The sequence below is a fragment of the Anas acuta genome, chromosome 3, assembly GCF_963932015.1.
Source record: "Anas acuta chromosome 3, bAnaAcu1.1, whole genome shotgun sequence".
Classification (NCBI taxonomy): Eukaryota; Metazoa; Chordata; class Aves; order Anseriformes; family Anatidae; genus Anas; species Anas acuta.
Genome location: NC_088981.1, coordinates 86263184 through 86279733, shown reverse-complemented (window position 1 = coordinate 86279733; position 16550 = coordinate 86263184). Strand labels below are relative to the sequence as shown.

At 37.5% G+C, this 16550-nt stretch overlaps 2 long non-coding RNA genes across 2 annotated transcripts in view; both read left to right on the top strand.

Moving 5' to 3' along the window:
• Positions 1–16071, top strand: part of LOC137854582 (uncharacterized) — a 28411-nt gene extending 12340 nt beyond the window's left edge. Inside the window, exons 2-4 of the long non-coding RNA XR_011095276.1 lie at positions 1194–1339; positions 2186–3970; positions 14385–16071. This is a non-coding gene — a long non-coding RNA (uncharacterized lncRNA). The remainder of the gene's footprint in view (positions 1–1193; positions 1340–2185; positions 3971–14384) is intronic.
• On the top strand, positions 4480–6436 carry LOC137854584 (uncharacterized). The gene is made up of 2 exons (XR_011095279.1): positions 4480–5271; positions 5925–6436. It is a non-coding gene; the product is annotated as an uncharacterized lncRNA (long non-coding RNA).
• Positions 16072–16550: the final 479 nt, after the last annotated feature.

Here is a 16550-nt window from a genome sequence, read left to right as displayed (position 1 = left end):
GCGCATGGGTCTGAGTCTTCAGTCTGTGTACTCCTTGTATGGAAAGAAATAATTAATTGCTGAATCAGTGAATTCCTCTCCAGCATATTTCTCAAGCTCTATAAAAGAGTCTGATGCATTGAATGAGAAGTCTGTGTCAAAGAGTTGACGAAATGCTTACTCCTATGTTGTCCCAATCTGTTTTTTTTTTTTCCTTTATTTTTCAAGAACAAAACATTATTGGTAGACATCTCCCTAATATCTATAAAACATTCTATTGCTTTTTCTGAATGACCACAGGAAAATGTCTAAATTTGTGTGTTTACTGAATGTTGTATGAAATATACGAATGTGCAATGTTAGTCATATGAAAAATATTATTTTTATAAAACAAGGAAGAACATATGTTTCCTGTTTGATGTAAAATGCAGTTCTGTCTTACAAAGAGACAGAAAACATTGAATTCCATACAACAGAAGAAATTATAATCCAGTAGAGTTTTAAGAATCAAAATCTATGCCAGTCACTAAAGGTGTTTTCCACTCTTTCCTCCACCTGTTATTTTTTTTTCATTCACTTTGGAAGAAGAGCTTTATGTCAAGACTTGATTAGTAACTGAATGTGAATGGAGTTTTATAACTAACACATTTGAATATTCAGTATTAACCATGTCTGATGGAATGTGTGTCTTTCAAAATTAAATGTCTGGTTTTGCAATAGTTACTCCATTTATTCAGAGGATTCTCCATTTTAAATTTAGTTTATGATGCTAATGACAGTGCAAGTGATGATTTTAGGAAACTCAGAATGCAAGATTATTTGCAGATCTTATGTTTTTTTCTAGGCTAAATGCTACAAATACACATCTTTTTAACTGTGTTCAAAACTATGTGAAGTCGCAATTTTATTTAACTGATGTATCCAGGTAGGATAGACCCTGACGAAAGATCATTGAGAAGCTGGACTTTCCTAAAATTGAATGATTACCAATGAATGTCATGGGAAGTTCTGAAAATTCGTATTGCAGAAAACTTTTTTTTTTTTTGAGTCAAATTTGGGATTGGTATAATGAGAATTAATTGGTAAAATAATTTTTTACAACTTCCAGCTTATCATTATCTTCTGGAGAATCATATAGCACATAGAAGTATTGAATGCCTAATGAGCTGGAGAGTATCTAAGTGAGCTTTGGTATTCTTACCTTTCTTTTACAGAGTTCTCCAGTGATCTGGGAATCAGACTGCCTGGATTTGAATCTGTTTGCTTATTGAATCTAGGCATAATCCCCATGTGCAAAAATGGAGGGTCACTGGGGCTATGGCTAAACTGGAGAGCTCAGGGTACTTCATAGCTACCAGAGGTAGGCAAATATCACTCATAGTTCAACCCTGTCTTAGGACAAGATATACAAGAAGGCTATCACTTCTTCACTGTTTTTCATTGGAATTGGTGGCTTGGTAGGTAGCTGTGGATGATTGGGGACCAGAATTGTAAGACATTGAGAAGGGCTAAATATTTTCTGGACTGGAGCCCAGAAAACCCAGTTCTCTACTCAAATAAATCAATAAAATTGCATTATTTGTTTGAACTGTTACTTATAGTTGTTAGTAACAGATCTGTTAATTAGTGTGGAATAAAATGTGTAATTCTGTGGCAAGCCAAGAGTTACTAGTGCTTCTGCTAGAATCTATTGCTGCAGGAATAGAAACCAGATAAAGTTTGTAGTTGCCTATGCTTCAATTTCCATCTCCTTCTTTCATACACTGTGATGTCTTAGAGCCAGCTGGGTCCAGTGAAACTACAAAGCTGCTGTACAAGGAGGATTGCCTGGGAAAGCGGCATGAAATACTAGCTCAAAAACAGAGATGTTTCAAAGGTATCAAGGGCAGGCAGTAAGGAAATAAAGGCCTTGAAAAGCTAACTGTCAAGAACAAAGGTGGTTCTGGGTGTTTCTACACAGCTGAGGGAGATCTGATCTGAGAGCTTCAGCCAGCTTGGCCATGCAACCCCACGCTGCACTGGGTCACTTTGCCCCATGGCCCCCACACTGGAGCATCAGGACACAGTGCCCCGGCTGCAGTGCTGTGGGCTCAGATATTTCCGTGAGACCAACCCTGTCTTCACAGTCACTGTGTGGATGTTGTTGAATGTAAACTCACATAATTAGTGGGTCATTTTAACCTTTTTTTTTTTTTTTTTCCTGTAGATCTTCTGCCTAACTGAGCTTCTCTGCAGTGGAATATGCCTACGCAGTGCACAACAGTATTCTTACTGAGTCGCATCATATTTTTTTAAAGTCGGTTCTTCATTTTGTGTAGATAAATCAGAATTTCCATTCAACCCACCCCATCCTTGACTTCAGCTTTCTTGTGCCTTCCCAATTATTTCCCACTCCAGCACCACTTTGAGTTACAGAGGCATTGCTCACTTTGTCATTGAGATCATACATGGAACATCTGTATTTCCAGCAGAGATTTCTCTGAAATGCCCCCTGAGATTTCCAACTTGGCAATTAATCATTGATAATTAGTCTTTAAGCAGATTTACATGAAAAAATTAAGCATTCCAATGAATGATCCCAGTATCATGAGTCTACTCCTTGTGCTGTTTATAGCCTGTCAAAACTATGACAGTTGTGATTTTGGTCCAAGCCAACTAACACTAAATGTTTGAGCATGGGTGAGGTTGATGTGGACCAGGAACCACTTACGCTAGGCAATAAGCACCTTAGATGTGGCCAGCATGTTATGAAGGGGAAGGAAGTCAAGCAATGTGGACATAGAATGGCCTCTGCCAAAGAGTGGGTCTAAGCATAGCTGAGTTCACATGTAGATCTGAATTGTCTGGGTACAGATTTTGCATAGCAGTTGCAGTACTTATTTACAGTATGTTCTTTCTGTATTTATTTTCAGGTTATTTGTGAAAATATGATGTAGAACAGTGCCATGAAGTGTGTGAATGTTAAGATACACACCACTGACTGCACTCTGTCTATCTATAAGGCCCAAATTCCTTTTGTAGGAGAAAATTAAGTAGATTTGCAGAACACTATTGACTGTGATTCATCTCCTAGCTATTTTCTAAATATTTTCAAATAACATGTTTTACTCTGCTAATACTGAACTGAGGTTAGGCTGACTGACCTCTAATCCTCTGACTCCCATTTGATGAAGGCAACCATTGATTTGTCCTTTGCAAGCCATTTGGCACCTCACCTATCCTCCATGACCTCTTCAAAATGACAGCTTTGAAATGGCATCAGAGTAAATGTCACCAAACCAAATGTTATCTCTGCTCCTTCATCTGCTATTTCCCTGTCCTAGACTGGATTCTTGTTCTCCTCTCACTAACAGTAGCAATGTCATTCCTTTGATCTTCTCAGTGTTTCTGTAAACTTTCTTTTTCCACCAAGCAGGGAACCATTTCTTGAAAGGTGTCCAGGTACCACCTTGAAATGATATACAGTTTTTTATGTATTCTGTTGAGCAGCAGAAAAATTAAGGCATTCATAGGTCTATGATCTCAGAATAAAATCTGCATTTTAGTAGTTGCTATGTGTGAGACATACGAGAAAAAGTGGGAATGAGTAATGTCAAAATGTTAAAGCCTGTTTTGTTTGCCACAGTGATTCTTTTACCTTTAGGAGACGTTACACTGTTTAATTTAGATAGAAAAGAATGGACTATGCATGCACACATGGTAAAGTGTACAGAAGACCACTTTATCATTTGTCAAAACCTGTGCTGAATAATTTGAGACAGTGTTATCCAGATTTTCTTTTTTTTGAGGAGTGATATGAGTGACTAACTTGGTAATGGAATTGGCAGAGACTATGTTGGCTAAGTGCTTGGACTAAGAGCTTTGATGTAATAAAGCTGCGCTTTCAAGGCCTTTTCTGCAGGGTTTTGGACAGCCAGGAGATCTAGCGATTACTGTTCCATTATATCAATCCCAGTGGGTATTGCATGCTGATCCCCACCAAGTCAGTCAAGTGAGTTAACTTCCAAGAACTTATAATTTAGCTAAAACTTTATTTATTTTTTTTTTCTTTCCCCCACCCCCCTTTTCACTCTGGATTAGATTTTTTAATTAGGCTTGCATGGATTTAAAAATTCCATGTATTTCATGTTTATTTCTGGCAGGAATGTGAATGTGCATCTGAGTCTTAATGGAAGTGGAAAAGCCACTTTAATCTCATCTGTATCAATTTCCTTATGATTGAAACCTTTTGTTTTTTATATGGACTCTAGCTAAGAGCATTCTTAATAATATGGTTACTGGTAGAATCATTACAGAATTTTATCTGTCAGAAGCATAGCTTGCCCACTGAGACATGATGTATTCATCATCTGTTCTCATGTGTAGAACATTTTTAATTATAGTCTGACATTTCCTAAGTGTTCCGACCCGATATTCTGAAATGGCATATTTTTGGTAGAATTAGAATACTATCATTACAAAATAACTAACCAAATTTTCTAACAAAATCCAGTGGTTTCTCTTGGACATTGAATATCTAAAAATTGTTGTTATGATACTGATGCTTCCACTCTACCAGTATGGCATTTAGGAATTTACTGACTTCTGTTATTAAAATATAATCTTTAAAAAAAAAAAAAAAAAAAGTAAAAGATTTTATCAAAAGCTTTGTCAGTGTTGTAGAAGATTGATCTCTCAGAGTAGGATTTGTTTGAGTTACAGATACCTAAATCCATAAATTTATGTGCTTCTACGTGTACTAGGAGTTTCTGTTATGGAGTCAACAGAACTTGGAGACTAAGCACTAAGACCTTATTTTGATTGCATAAATATCAAGTGTCTACTGCTGCATGAGGTGCCTTGTGGTATATGAGAAACCCACATAGCACGTCCATGGGACAACACGGCTATGGAAGACTTGGGTCCTTGTAGAGTGGCAGATTAATGCAAAGCAGGATGCTCTCCCTGACATTATACAAAAGGCAGTAAGTGCCTAAATATAGGCAAATTAATTAGGACCTTGATATTTATTTTGGGGCATGATGAAGAGCTCTGCAGGCTCCACTGTCTGAGCTGACCAGAACACTGCTGTCTGTGGAAAGCTTACACAGCTGGCTCACACGTGGATGCATATATGTAGACATCTGAATTTAGGTATTTGAATCTGGAGCCAAATTCCACTGTGGTGCAGGAACTAAGAGCCTGAGAACAACTTTGGATATTATACATTTGCAATCCTTGTAGATGTAACAAAGAAAAACAATTACATGTTTAGAAAAAATAATTTCTATGAATTTCATGGAATGCTCTTAGGTAAGTGTTTTTTTTAAAAATGGTCTTACATCTTCTATACTATTCTTATTTTCTTCAGTTGCTAGAAATATTTTCTCTTACCTATCAGAACCACTTTTGACTTTTATAAATTGATGTTTTGCTGTAGATAACATTTGGGCTCCCACATATTAGCCAAGCCTGTGGTTAATAGAAATGGGTTAAATATTTCTTGGGATGCACTCTTGAGAGGGATTTCATTCTTTGCGTGGAAAGGCACATATCCTTTAGCCTTTGTATTGCTAAAACAGCCCAGTCAAAGGTGTCTAAAAATTTCTTTGTCAGTTTTACATTCTCAGCTTTCTTTGTTGACGAAGTTCCAGAGAAGACAGCTAAGGACAGAATTATGGAATAATTGTATGGTAGGGAAGGCTAAGAGTTTTCCAGTCCAGTTGCGTAAAAGCTTTGGAGGGCACATAAATGGTTTCAGATGCATTAAGAAACCAATGTAGATTTTTTCAAGACTGTCAACAAAATTGTCTGGAAGTAATGCTGTTCCATTCCTCATCATGCACAAGATAGGAAAATGAGCCTACGATTGAGGCCTAATTCTCAAATCTACCCAAGGCAAGTTTTATGAGTGAGCAGCAAAGAGTATCTAACTGCATTGTGGGTGAATATTTCTCCTTATGCAGGGGACTTTGCTGTTAGAAAGACTGCTGGATCACTCTCCTGTTTCCAGTGCCAGCTCCCTTGTTACTCGTGGAAATGGAAAGTAGCAGTCCTCACTTGTGCTGGAGCCCAGGGGATGTCATCACAAAACTGCTGCAGGCGATTCTCTGACTGCTCTTCTGCTTGAGCAGGGTTTGACCAGCATGAGCTAACGACGTAAAAACATGAAGGCTAAGTCAATCTGTTTGTTACTGGTGGGACAACACCGAATGAAACACTTGAAGAAAGTTCAGCATGGGGGTTCTTTATACTATGACCTGCATTCACATTATACATTTCTATATTGATGGCTCAACATTGTTACATACCAGTCATCTAAACTGATTACAAATCTTATCTAGCTTGGCTTTAGCCTCAGAATGGTAATTCTGTTTTAGCTTTGCAGCTGATGTCATGACACATAGCTGGACTGAAGAAAGTAAAAAAAAAAAAAAAAAAAAAACACAACCAAAAACAAAAACAGAAAAACAGAAAATCAGTAATGCTGGGCTTATTTTCTGATGTAGGCTTGGTTCAAACAGCTTTCAAGATTTTTCACATTTCAGTAAAATGAAAGTTGGGAAAACTTTCAAAAAAGTGAAGTTTGATAGCATTAGTGTCAATAAAACAGTATTGCCAAAAGAAGGAACTTTTAACAGGGATTCTGTTCTTCATTGTGAAACCTGCTCTAGTGGAAGCAGGTTGGAACTAGATGATTTTTAAGTTTCCTTCCAATCCAAGCCATTCTATGAAACCATTCTATAAAACTGCAGCTTTATGTTACAGATTTTTCTTTCTTGTGCCTTAAGCTGTTCACTTGTTTTGTCTCCACTTAAATCTTGCAAATTTTCTGTGTAAATGGTCTGTTTTTCTACCTCATAGTATTTAGAGACACTTTTTTTTTTTTTCAGATACTCTCCTATGTTACATCATGCTGTCACTTTTAAGTTATCTTTTGTTACAGGTATATCACTTCTACTTTCATGTACTTCCATTACATTATCACAGACAACCTTGGAAAAGCTACACTGTTGAGAGGTTAGACCATCCAGTTGTGAGATGTCCTGATTGCACCATGTAATTTTTAAGGATATGTACTGGAGATTGTCCACATCCATGGTACTTTGTGAAAAATTTACAAAATCTTGTCAAGGGTGTGGTTGTTTTACCGTACTGGGCAGCTAAACCCCACAACCGCTCTCTCACTCCCCCTCCTTTAGATGAGGAGGGGGAGAAGTAAAGCAAAGAACAACTCACGCGTTGAGATAAGGATAATTTAATTAAAGGGAAATAATTATAATGATTAAATAAAGACTACCATGAACTAAACGATTTAACTAAGGGGAAATAAAACGGGAAAGGGGAAAAGGGAGGGGAAAAGGAAAAATAAAAAGAAGTGAGGAAAACAAACAAACAAAATAAATGAAAGCTATATGGAAGTGCAGAGGAAAGAAATTACTCTCTACTTCCCACAAATGAGCGATGATTGACCATGTCCTTGAAGCAAGGCCTCAACGCACGCAGCCAGTGTTCGAGAGGAGGACCGATGTCTTCTCAACGAGAGCCCACCCCTCCCCTCTTCTTCCTGTTTCCCCCTTTTATTGCTGAGTGTGACATCACACGGTATGGAATATCCCTTTGATTGGTTTAGGTCAGCTGCCCTAGTGATGTTTCTCTCCTCACTTTTTGCCCACCCCCTAGGAGGGTTAGAGAAAGGCCCAATGCTGTGCCACTGCTGCTCAGCAGTAGACACAACACTGGTGTGATAACACTGCTGTTCCAGCTACAAGTACAGAGTACGGCACTGTATGGGCTGCTGCCGGGAAAGTTAACATTCCAGCCAGACCCAGTACAGAGGGTAACCCTGACCCATTGTGTCACATCATGTTAGTGAACCTTGATTTCTTAATGAAAAGATTCTTCTGTCTTCATTGACAGGTAAAATCCAATAGCACTGGCTTCATGCACATGGCCAAAGTCATGCTGCTATAGGACAAAACAACTTTTCATGTTGAGTAATAGTGTCAGATTGCTTAGCTTACATTCTTAGTCAAACTGATAAGCTTACATTCTTAGTCAAACTGATACAGTTTCAGTAGGCTGGCAGTACTTAGCAAATTATTAACTGAAAAGCGAACTTGATCAGTACTGGAATTTAAATGTTCTACATGAAGAATTTAACAATATTCAGTGTTGACCCAATCCCATTACCACTGTGAAGAATGGTAATACTTCAAAGACTTAGGTTAGAAAGGAATACAGCATATTTTGCAAAATGTAAAAGAGTTCCAATATTTATGTTCCAATATTTATTAGCATTTCTCTACTTTACTATCTACTTTACTATCTTTGACTTTTTTTTTTTTTTTTTTTTTTTTTTTTTTTAGTATCATAAGCTAGAAAATATTGATTTTGAGATGTCATTTATAGGAGAATCAGCAGTTCTGAATTACAATTGAAACTGCAGTTGCAGAAGGAATCTGGTGTCCTGTCTCTGATGGACACAAAATCCAGATTTAAATTTCATAAAAGATGTGTAAAGTGTCTGGTATAAAATTATTTAAAAGTAATTTTATAGAACTATTGTTTAAGCATTAAAAGGTTTTTAAATTTGTTGTTGAAAGACAGAGGGACGTAAACTGTTCTCTGTGTATTTAATGGTAATTCCAGGACAATTAAAATGCACTAAGCTTAATTCCCGTACTTTAAAACTGTTTGCATGAAATTGCTGTCTGTGTACTTGTGTGAGTTCAGAATATGCAAGTGATAGCTTGGGGAGAATAAGTATGCCTGGGTTAGCTTGGACACCATTTCCACTCCAAAGTTTTAATCAAATGAAAATAAGTAGAAGTTTAATCAAAAACCCGCATATTAAGCAGTAAAACATAGTAGTTCTAGGCCTGTGTAACAAACCACATGCAAAAGCAATGATTACAATCTTGCCGTTCTTTTGGGCTCTCTTGGATTTATACCGTGTGTGCTACCAAAGTAAGTCTGTTTTCCATTTTTTTCCTCAGCAGAACAAAAGTCTTATAATTGCTGCTTGCTTTCACATTAGCCATGGTGTTTTATTTTGCTCTGTGGGCGTACTTTCTGTGCTGCAGTCTAGCTCTGTTTCAGTGCAATGTTTAGGTTCATAAATACTCAGGGCTGTCTCTGTCAGGACAATGCAGGACTCTCCTCCAGCCCCTGCTGTGCAGCATGCTGGCTGACAAAGGTGACACAGCAAATCTCAATGAGTTCATTATGTGTGATAGCTAAAAACACTTCTGTACATGATTTATTTATAGATTATAACTGATAGAGGCTGGACTGTGTAATGGAGTAGATTACTTGGTCTCTTGTAAACAATTTCCTAATTCTTAAGAGAAGGCATTAAAGAATTACTGGTTGTAACCCCACAGATTGGCACCATTTCAGCGGTGCTGGTCAACTCATAAAGTTGACAGTTTCCAGGGACAGTGAAAGCAGCACCTTCAATTTTTCAGCATTTCCCCCAGCCTGCTACTATAAAGAAAGGCTATGAATCGCTTCATTATGAATCACTGAGCTGATGCCAAGTAAAGATAGACCAGAGCTCTCTTCTACCAAAGATCCTAAAGGCTTGCTTGAGACCCTGTAATTCTGTCCCATCACAGACTTGGCAGCATTCAGATTGATCCATCTCAGTTGTAAAGGGTGGGATAGTGAGATAACTCACCACACAATTCACTCATTCGACAAATTGAATTTAGCTCTTTCAGAGGTTATCTAACATCTGTGTTAGAGAAGTTCACAGCAGTTCTCCTTTGAAGAAAAGAGAAACTTCCCAGCTCCAGAGTGAGTTGAGGGGCCATGTCTAAATCTCAAATGGCAGAGATGGGAGCTGAGGGCAGGGAAGTCTTGCAGTGTTGGTGGGAGCTTGAGCATGAGGAGCATGCCTCCAGCTAGGCTTTGTTAATAGGGTCACTAATGTGCTAGAAAGAAGAGGCCACCTCTTGGTTGGCAAAAGATAGAGCTCTGACAACTTGGTTGTGGGATACATGCATGAGGGGCAGGAGGGCTGCCAGCATTTCTCTTGCTACCAAGTGTCCTAGCTATTTTGGGATAGTCTTCCATACAGAACTCCTACACATGAGTGTTGGGAGGGGTTCACTTTTTCCTGGGCTCCACTCCACCTCCACTAAAGCCTGGCTCATTAACCCCTCTTGGGGAAGCTTATCAACCTGTGGTGCATCAAAAGGTATTTTTATGCTAGCCCTTTCTCTGTTGGTAACATAAACATATGCACTATAATTTAGATTTCTGATTAGAAACATTACCCTGTGATTCATATAGCCATCATGTTGATTACACTGTAGTTGCACCATGTAGCTATTAGTTGTGTCTCAGTAGGATATGTTTTGGCATGGTAAAGTCTACACATAAGCACACACAAAAACCAACACCTCTGAATTTTCTAATTTTCAAGATTATTATTCAATTTCTTCAGGAGCCTAAAAATTTTGAGTGTGTTAAACAGGAAAGCAATAACATATGAAAATTTCCAAGTGATTTTTTATTTGACAAACTGACCAGAATCTAAGTTGGGCAACAACAGAAGACTTAAACATTTGTCTTTAACTGAAGGACTGCATTTCACTCGGTTAGACAGATGTAAATCCAGAGTAGCCCCAAATCCAGGAACTTATTTTCAGCATGTATAAATGTAAAGTCTAGAGAATTTGTTTTTGTCTCTTGAACAGAAATATTATATTAATTAAAAAAAAACAAACAAAAAAACAAAAAAAACAACTAAATTTTATCATAATTAAGATTTCTATCCACTGGAAAAAATAATAATTAGAACAAGACTCACATGACTTTTATTTCATGATTAATAATAGGGAAGAAGGCAAAAGCAGTTTGCACTTGGTCAACAGAGAACATGAACTTTCCACAGCTTTTATACTGCACTCTAGTTACTTGTTTTCGTAGCTGTGCACATACCGATCTTACCTACAGCAAACTAGTGAAACAAAAACTGATTTTCACACTCTATCATGATTAAAAAAAAAAAAAAAAAAAAAGAACAAACCAAAACCCACAACCCAAACTCTATTGTTTGCTTTATTTAAACATTGCAACTGCCATGTTAAGTGACTATGATAACATTGCCATTGAAATAAATTTCCAAGTAGGTCTTATAGAAAGAGACACTTTATTTATTCACAAGGAGAAGTTAAAAGCTTGGAGGAATCACTATTATCATTGTTTGAAAAAAATGTGTTTATTTCTATTCCTCAACAAGGAAGGGAATAAATCTCTCTAATATGTTTTAAATGTAGAAAAATCTCTTCAGCCCTGTTTTGTTTATGCTATCTCTCCTAGTCTTGCTCTGTACAGAACAGGTGGTTTGAAAGACAGGAGTTCATAAGCTGGCACATAAAGGATGCTGTATCACAGGCAAGATCTCCATTTAGCAGTTCTTTGTTTTTATATTTATCAGACTATTCTGGAAGAGACTGTAAGAGTTTATTTAATTCCTCTTCTTGGCTAACCTCAGGCTCATGGAGATCAGCATCATTCTTGACTCAGGTGAATTTCACCTGTTCTTACATCTTCAGAGACAGAGCTTCCCTGACTGTAGAGGTAATCCAGTTCAACACTTTTAAACTCCTAGATTGATTTCATAATTTATATATCTTTTCTGCAGTTTCCTAGAAATTACATCTTTTCCTGTTCACAGCAGAGAGCAGTTTTTCTTTATTCTCTGCAGCAGACTTACGTATATGAAGACTGTTACCATGTCTCCCCTCCAGACTAAATATCTCCAACTTCTTTAGTGGTGTGTCTTCTGAAAAATAAATAAATAAATAAATAAATAAATAAATAAATAAATAAATTTCACTTCATAGTCTTTTGCAGATCTTCTCTGGAATCTATCAATTTGTTTGAATGAAATGCCACAAATTGCACTAGGCTGTGACTAGAACAAAATGCATTTAGGTATAGTCAATTTTAGCTGGCAACAAAATGGGAGAAAAACATGTATATATATTTTGTATTTTCAATGAGGATTTCCTTAATACATGGTTTAAAAAGATTCTTTTTCTCTGTTTCATATTACATTCTCCCTTTCAGACAATAAAAATCAGTTCACATCTTGGAGACTATAGTTGAGTAATCAAAAAAAAAAATAATTGCATGATTTCAAGATTAAGATAAACAAGCTGGAGGCGATCTGGCAATATGATAAAGGACTGGTTTAATTGGGAGAAATGGCCAAAAAGATAACAAGGGAAACCCAAATAAGAGTAAATACAGATGAAAACTCTAGTAATGGAGTTTTTGTTAACTCTTTTGCTAGAATTGTCCTTAGATACAATATAGATATATTTGAAAATGTTTTCCAGAAAACATAATAGAAAAGTCTTTATAAATAGCTGACCACTTTGGAATTCTAATTTCCCAGTTACTCCATATTATTTTTATCTAAGAATCAGGTTATATTGCCTAATTAACTTTTTACTGTCACATGTTTCCGAGGAAATCATTAAACACTACAGAGTCTAGAGGAAAATATGCATAATACTAAGTTCCAGTTACCAAATTGAGAAATACCTATCCATTCCTAGACAGTTCTTGGGCAATCAGCCTTCCCCTTAATTTTCATGGATGATAGATCTATTCCAAAAATCCATGTGGGTGAGGGCACTCCATAGTCTGGAAGAGCAGGCTGACGCCATCCTGCTCTTCTACTTTCATATCTGATACCTGCTCCTTTGTATTCATCATCTGGAGATCACTTCTACTTGATCAGAGATCCCTCCTCCCACCATTTTTAAGAGCTTCCATGTGCCACTCTGCTGTGTCTTATGTCAGGGTGGACTCTCCTCTGCCAAGCACTGACTTGCTGTTGTGTTAGAGAACATTTTTGCAGTCATATGGGAACACGAGAATCAAGAAAGAAAGGGAATTCTCTGGCTGCTGAGGCTGATCACCTGCATATCATAGACAGACTGTCCTGGTGTGTCTGTAGAAAGTCTATTCACCACACTGCAAGCTAACAAAACCCACCTTCCAACATCCTCCAGTATTATCAATATTGGATAGTTGAAGCCAAAAGTGAGATGAGCCATAAATGAGTCTTTAAACTCTTCTAGCTAGGAGTGTTGGCACATCCAAACTCACATCACTGTACCCTCCCCAAACTTTTATTTTGCACAGAGAGGCAGCCTGGCTGTGTAGGCTGAAAGAGAGCTGTGAAAGACTGCGACTACTTTCCCTGCTTGGAGGCTTGGAAGATCTGGACCTCAGAGTGTGATCACACTCATTATAAATGTAGCCTGTGCTATAGGATTATACAGAACATGATTTATTTTATAAACCCTTCAGTCAGTATGTTTGCTGTAATTCTTGAAAACAGCAGTGGTCAGAAATCACAAGAATTACTTCATTAAGGGGTTCTGTTGAGATCAGGGATTACAGTAATAGAAGATCTGTACTCTATTTTGATTTTGCCGTTGCATCAGATAAATGACTGCTGTAACTGCTCTGGTGGTTGTTTACTCAGCAAATGAACTTCATTCCGATTCACTTTATTGTACTTCATGATTTATTTGCTTAGTGTTGTTTACAGTGTGACTAAGCTGACCAAAGCTTTACCAAGTTTGCATTGAGAATGCTGTGAAGAAAGCCAAAGTGGTCGGTCCGTCTCCCATGGACAGGGAATGTTCCACTGTGGCAAGCCACTAGCAACTTGATACATACACAGGGGAAAAAAAAGAGATACTCAAAACTGATGGCTTTATAAAACCACAGTGTTTAACCTGCACTTTTTATTTTCTCAAAATAAACCTGATATTCACAGACTAAAATCTGTTCTTTTTAGAGCTTCCTCCCACCCCCACATTGTATTTATATCATCTGAGCATGCTCCCAGGTCCAGGATGCCTCCATATCTTTTACAACTCTGAACTTCTCTGTGCCATTATGTTTTTGTCCTGTCTAAGCACAGGCCTCGATCATACAAGCCTTCCGGTCAGCTGTGTGCAGCAAGCAATGCAGAGCTGAATTCTTTAGGCTCTTCTGTTTTCCAAGTTCATGCCCTAATGCAATTGACTTTTCCAGCCTACTCTAATCTGTGAGCAGAGCCAGTCTGTACCAGTCAGGAAGGGATGTGTGCACTCTTAAAGCCAGTTACAGCAATGAGCGGTGCCAAATTTCACTCCAGTCATCTGGAAAAGTAGCCACCTCTCTCCCACCAAGCCATCACTGTCTAAAGTGACCAGAATAAATGCTTGGAGATGGCATTTTCAAGTTTTAAGCAGAATTTTGTGCTGCTGTTGGCTTAATTAGGGCCATAGGTGCTTCTGTTAGGCTAGAGAATGTTTGTCACATAATTTGCTTTGAGTCTGGGAGTGTCTGTGCTCTTTTGACTTTTCACTCATTAAAGTTTCATTTTGCTGTCCTGATAAACACAGAGCAACTTGGAGCTGATGAGGGAACATGACCTGCAAGAGAAAACACAACAAGTTTACTGGCGAGGCATTTTTATGTGGAACAGTCTGGATGAATTTGGTGGCTGTTTAGAGAGCTGAGCCAGTGTTGGAACCAGAGGACAGGGGCATGTATGCATCCAGCATTGACCTTGAATCAAAACAAGTGAGGAAGAATGAAGAATGAATGGGATGTACATGCTGTGGAGCTGCATTCTTATGGGTCTCATTCGTCTGGACAGCCTGGTTGACTGAATGTTGACCTATGGCCACCTTTGTGATTATCAATGCTGTTGTTTGCACATGTGTGCAAATTGTGTTTTTAAAGCTCTGTATGCTCTATCTTTATTTAACATTATGCTTTCACCTGGTACTATTTATCTGTGTATAATACACTTGTATTGTATTTAGTCTGTTTATTTATTTAATTATTTTAAAGAATGGTTGCTGTATGAGAACCTGGCAGGCAAATCTGGTTTATTTTATAAATACAACATTTCCTTTAATTCATTCACATTGTTGATTCAATATGGTTTGCTTTCCAAATCAAATGGCAGAAACTGAATTAAAAATAACAGAAATCTTGACAGGTTTCCCCTCATCTTATGACCCTTTGATACATTAACATTATACTCCCTAAAGGGGTGTTATGTCTTCCATGTTTGTCTTCAACAATGCAAGTTACTCACTGTCTTGTCTTACTTATGGACTAAATGGCACTAGGTAGCACTATGATCAGAATTATTTTAATGGTAAATGAAATCAGAGCAAGCTCTAGAAAATACGTGAACAATTTTGCTGTTAGGATTGATGGTAATCAAAGATTTTCTGATTTTTCTGTTATTCTGTCCATTATTTCATATGTTTCTGATGTTGTTTTTAGAATTTCAATGACCACAGCTCTAACTGCACTGGATAGATTATACACATAAAGTTTCCACATTGTGCATATGGTAGATGTGACAAAACCTTGATTTTGGAGAGGGCAAAATGAACACTATGAATTTGTAGAAATTTTATTATTGAATCATACTGTTAAGCTTAAGAAATGTGCTAATAAATTGCTCAAAAAAGGAAGTGTACACATCAGTACCTGGGACTCATTGCAACAAATTTGCTAAATTGCATCTCTCGCTGTTGTTAACATGTTTTTAGTTTGTCATGTGTACAGAACAACCCCACATCAAATTTGGCCTGTAACTTATTTATCCACATTAATGTTAATGTGTGTATATGTAGAGCTACATAGTTTTTGTCTACAGCTATTTCTGGAAGGAGATAACTTTCCCCTGTGCTAAAACTGAAAGAACAATGTATGTATGTCTTTCTACAGAAGAAGATTGTTAGTGCTGTATTTCAGCTTCCTTGCTTTTTTCAGTATGGTATGATATTGTAATACTCAAAAATATTCCTGTATATTTTACATTCTAGCTCATAAATCACCTTTGATTGTTACCCAAACATTTCCTAATAAGGATGCATAATTTTGGATTAACATTGTCCAATGATGTTTTGGGCTTGTATCAGCAATGCTAAACAGTTACAACAGAAACTGCATTTCAGATATCATTCTCAGTAAGACAAAGGCAATTTCTATTACTTGCATGTAGACTTTCTACTAATGTGATCCATGTATAGAAAATAAACAGCTGGATGTGCTCAATATTATAAACCTGTTTCTCTGAGAGCTACTTATTTTTCTCCTAGTGTGTGCTGTTTTGTGTAGCCCAAGTAACTGAAAAGATAGTGGAAAGTTTGTGAACAGAAGCACCTGTTCCCTGAGACTCAGGTGTTACTCATTTGCATGGACAATCTCTGAATCCTTGAATGAAATACATGGCAGCAGTGAAATGCTGCGCTTCTTTTAACTAAGAAAGCTATATAAAGTTCAGGGACTGTATAAAAATGTTCTGATCATCTCCAGCTCACTGTACAATGCCTCATTTAATATGGGAAGCCTCTAAACACAAAAAAAAAGGGGATTGGTATGCTTTTGTATCCAGGAACAAGAACCAGCAGAAAGGAACCTGACATTGCTACCTGGACCCTTAGCGTCTGGAACCTTAGTAGAGATGGCCTGATGTTGTTGGTTATGCTGGTGTTTGTGATGGCAGACAGGCAGGTCCAGACCACAGGCACTTCTGGTGCAGA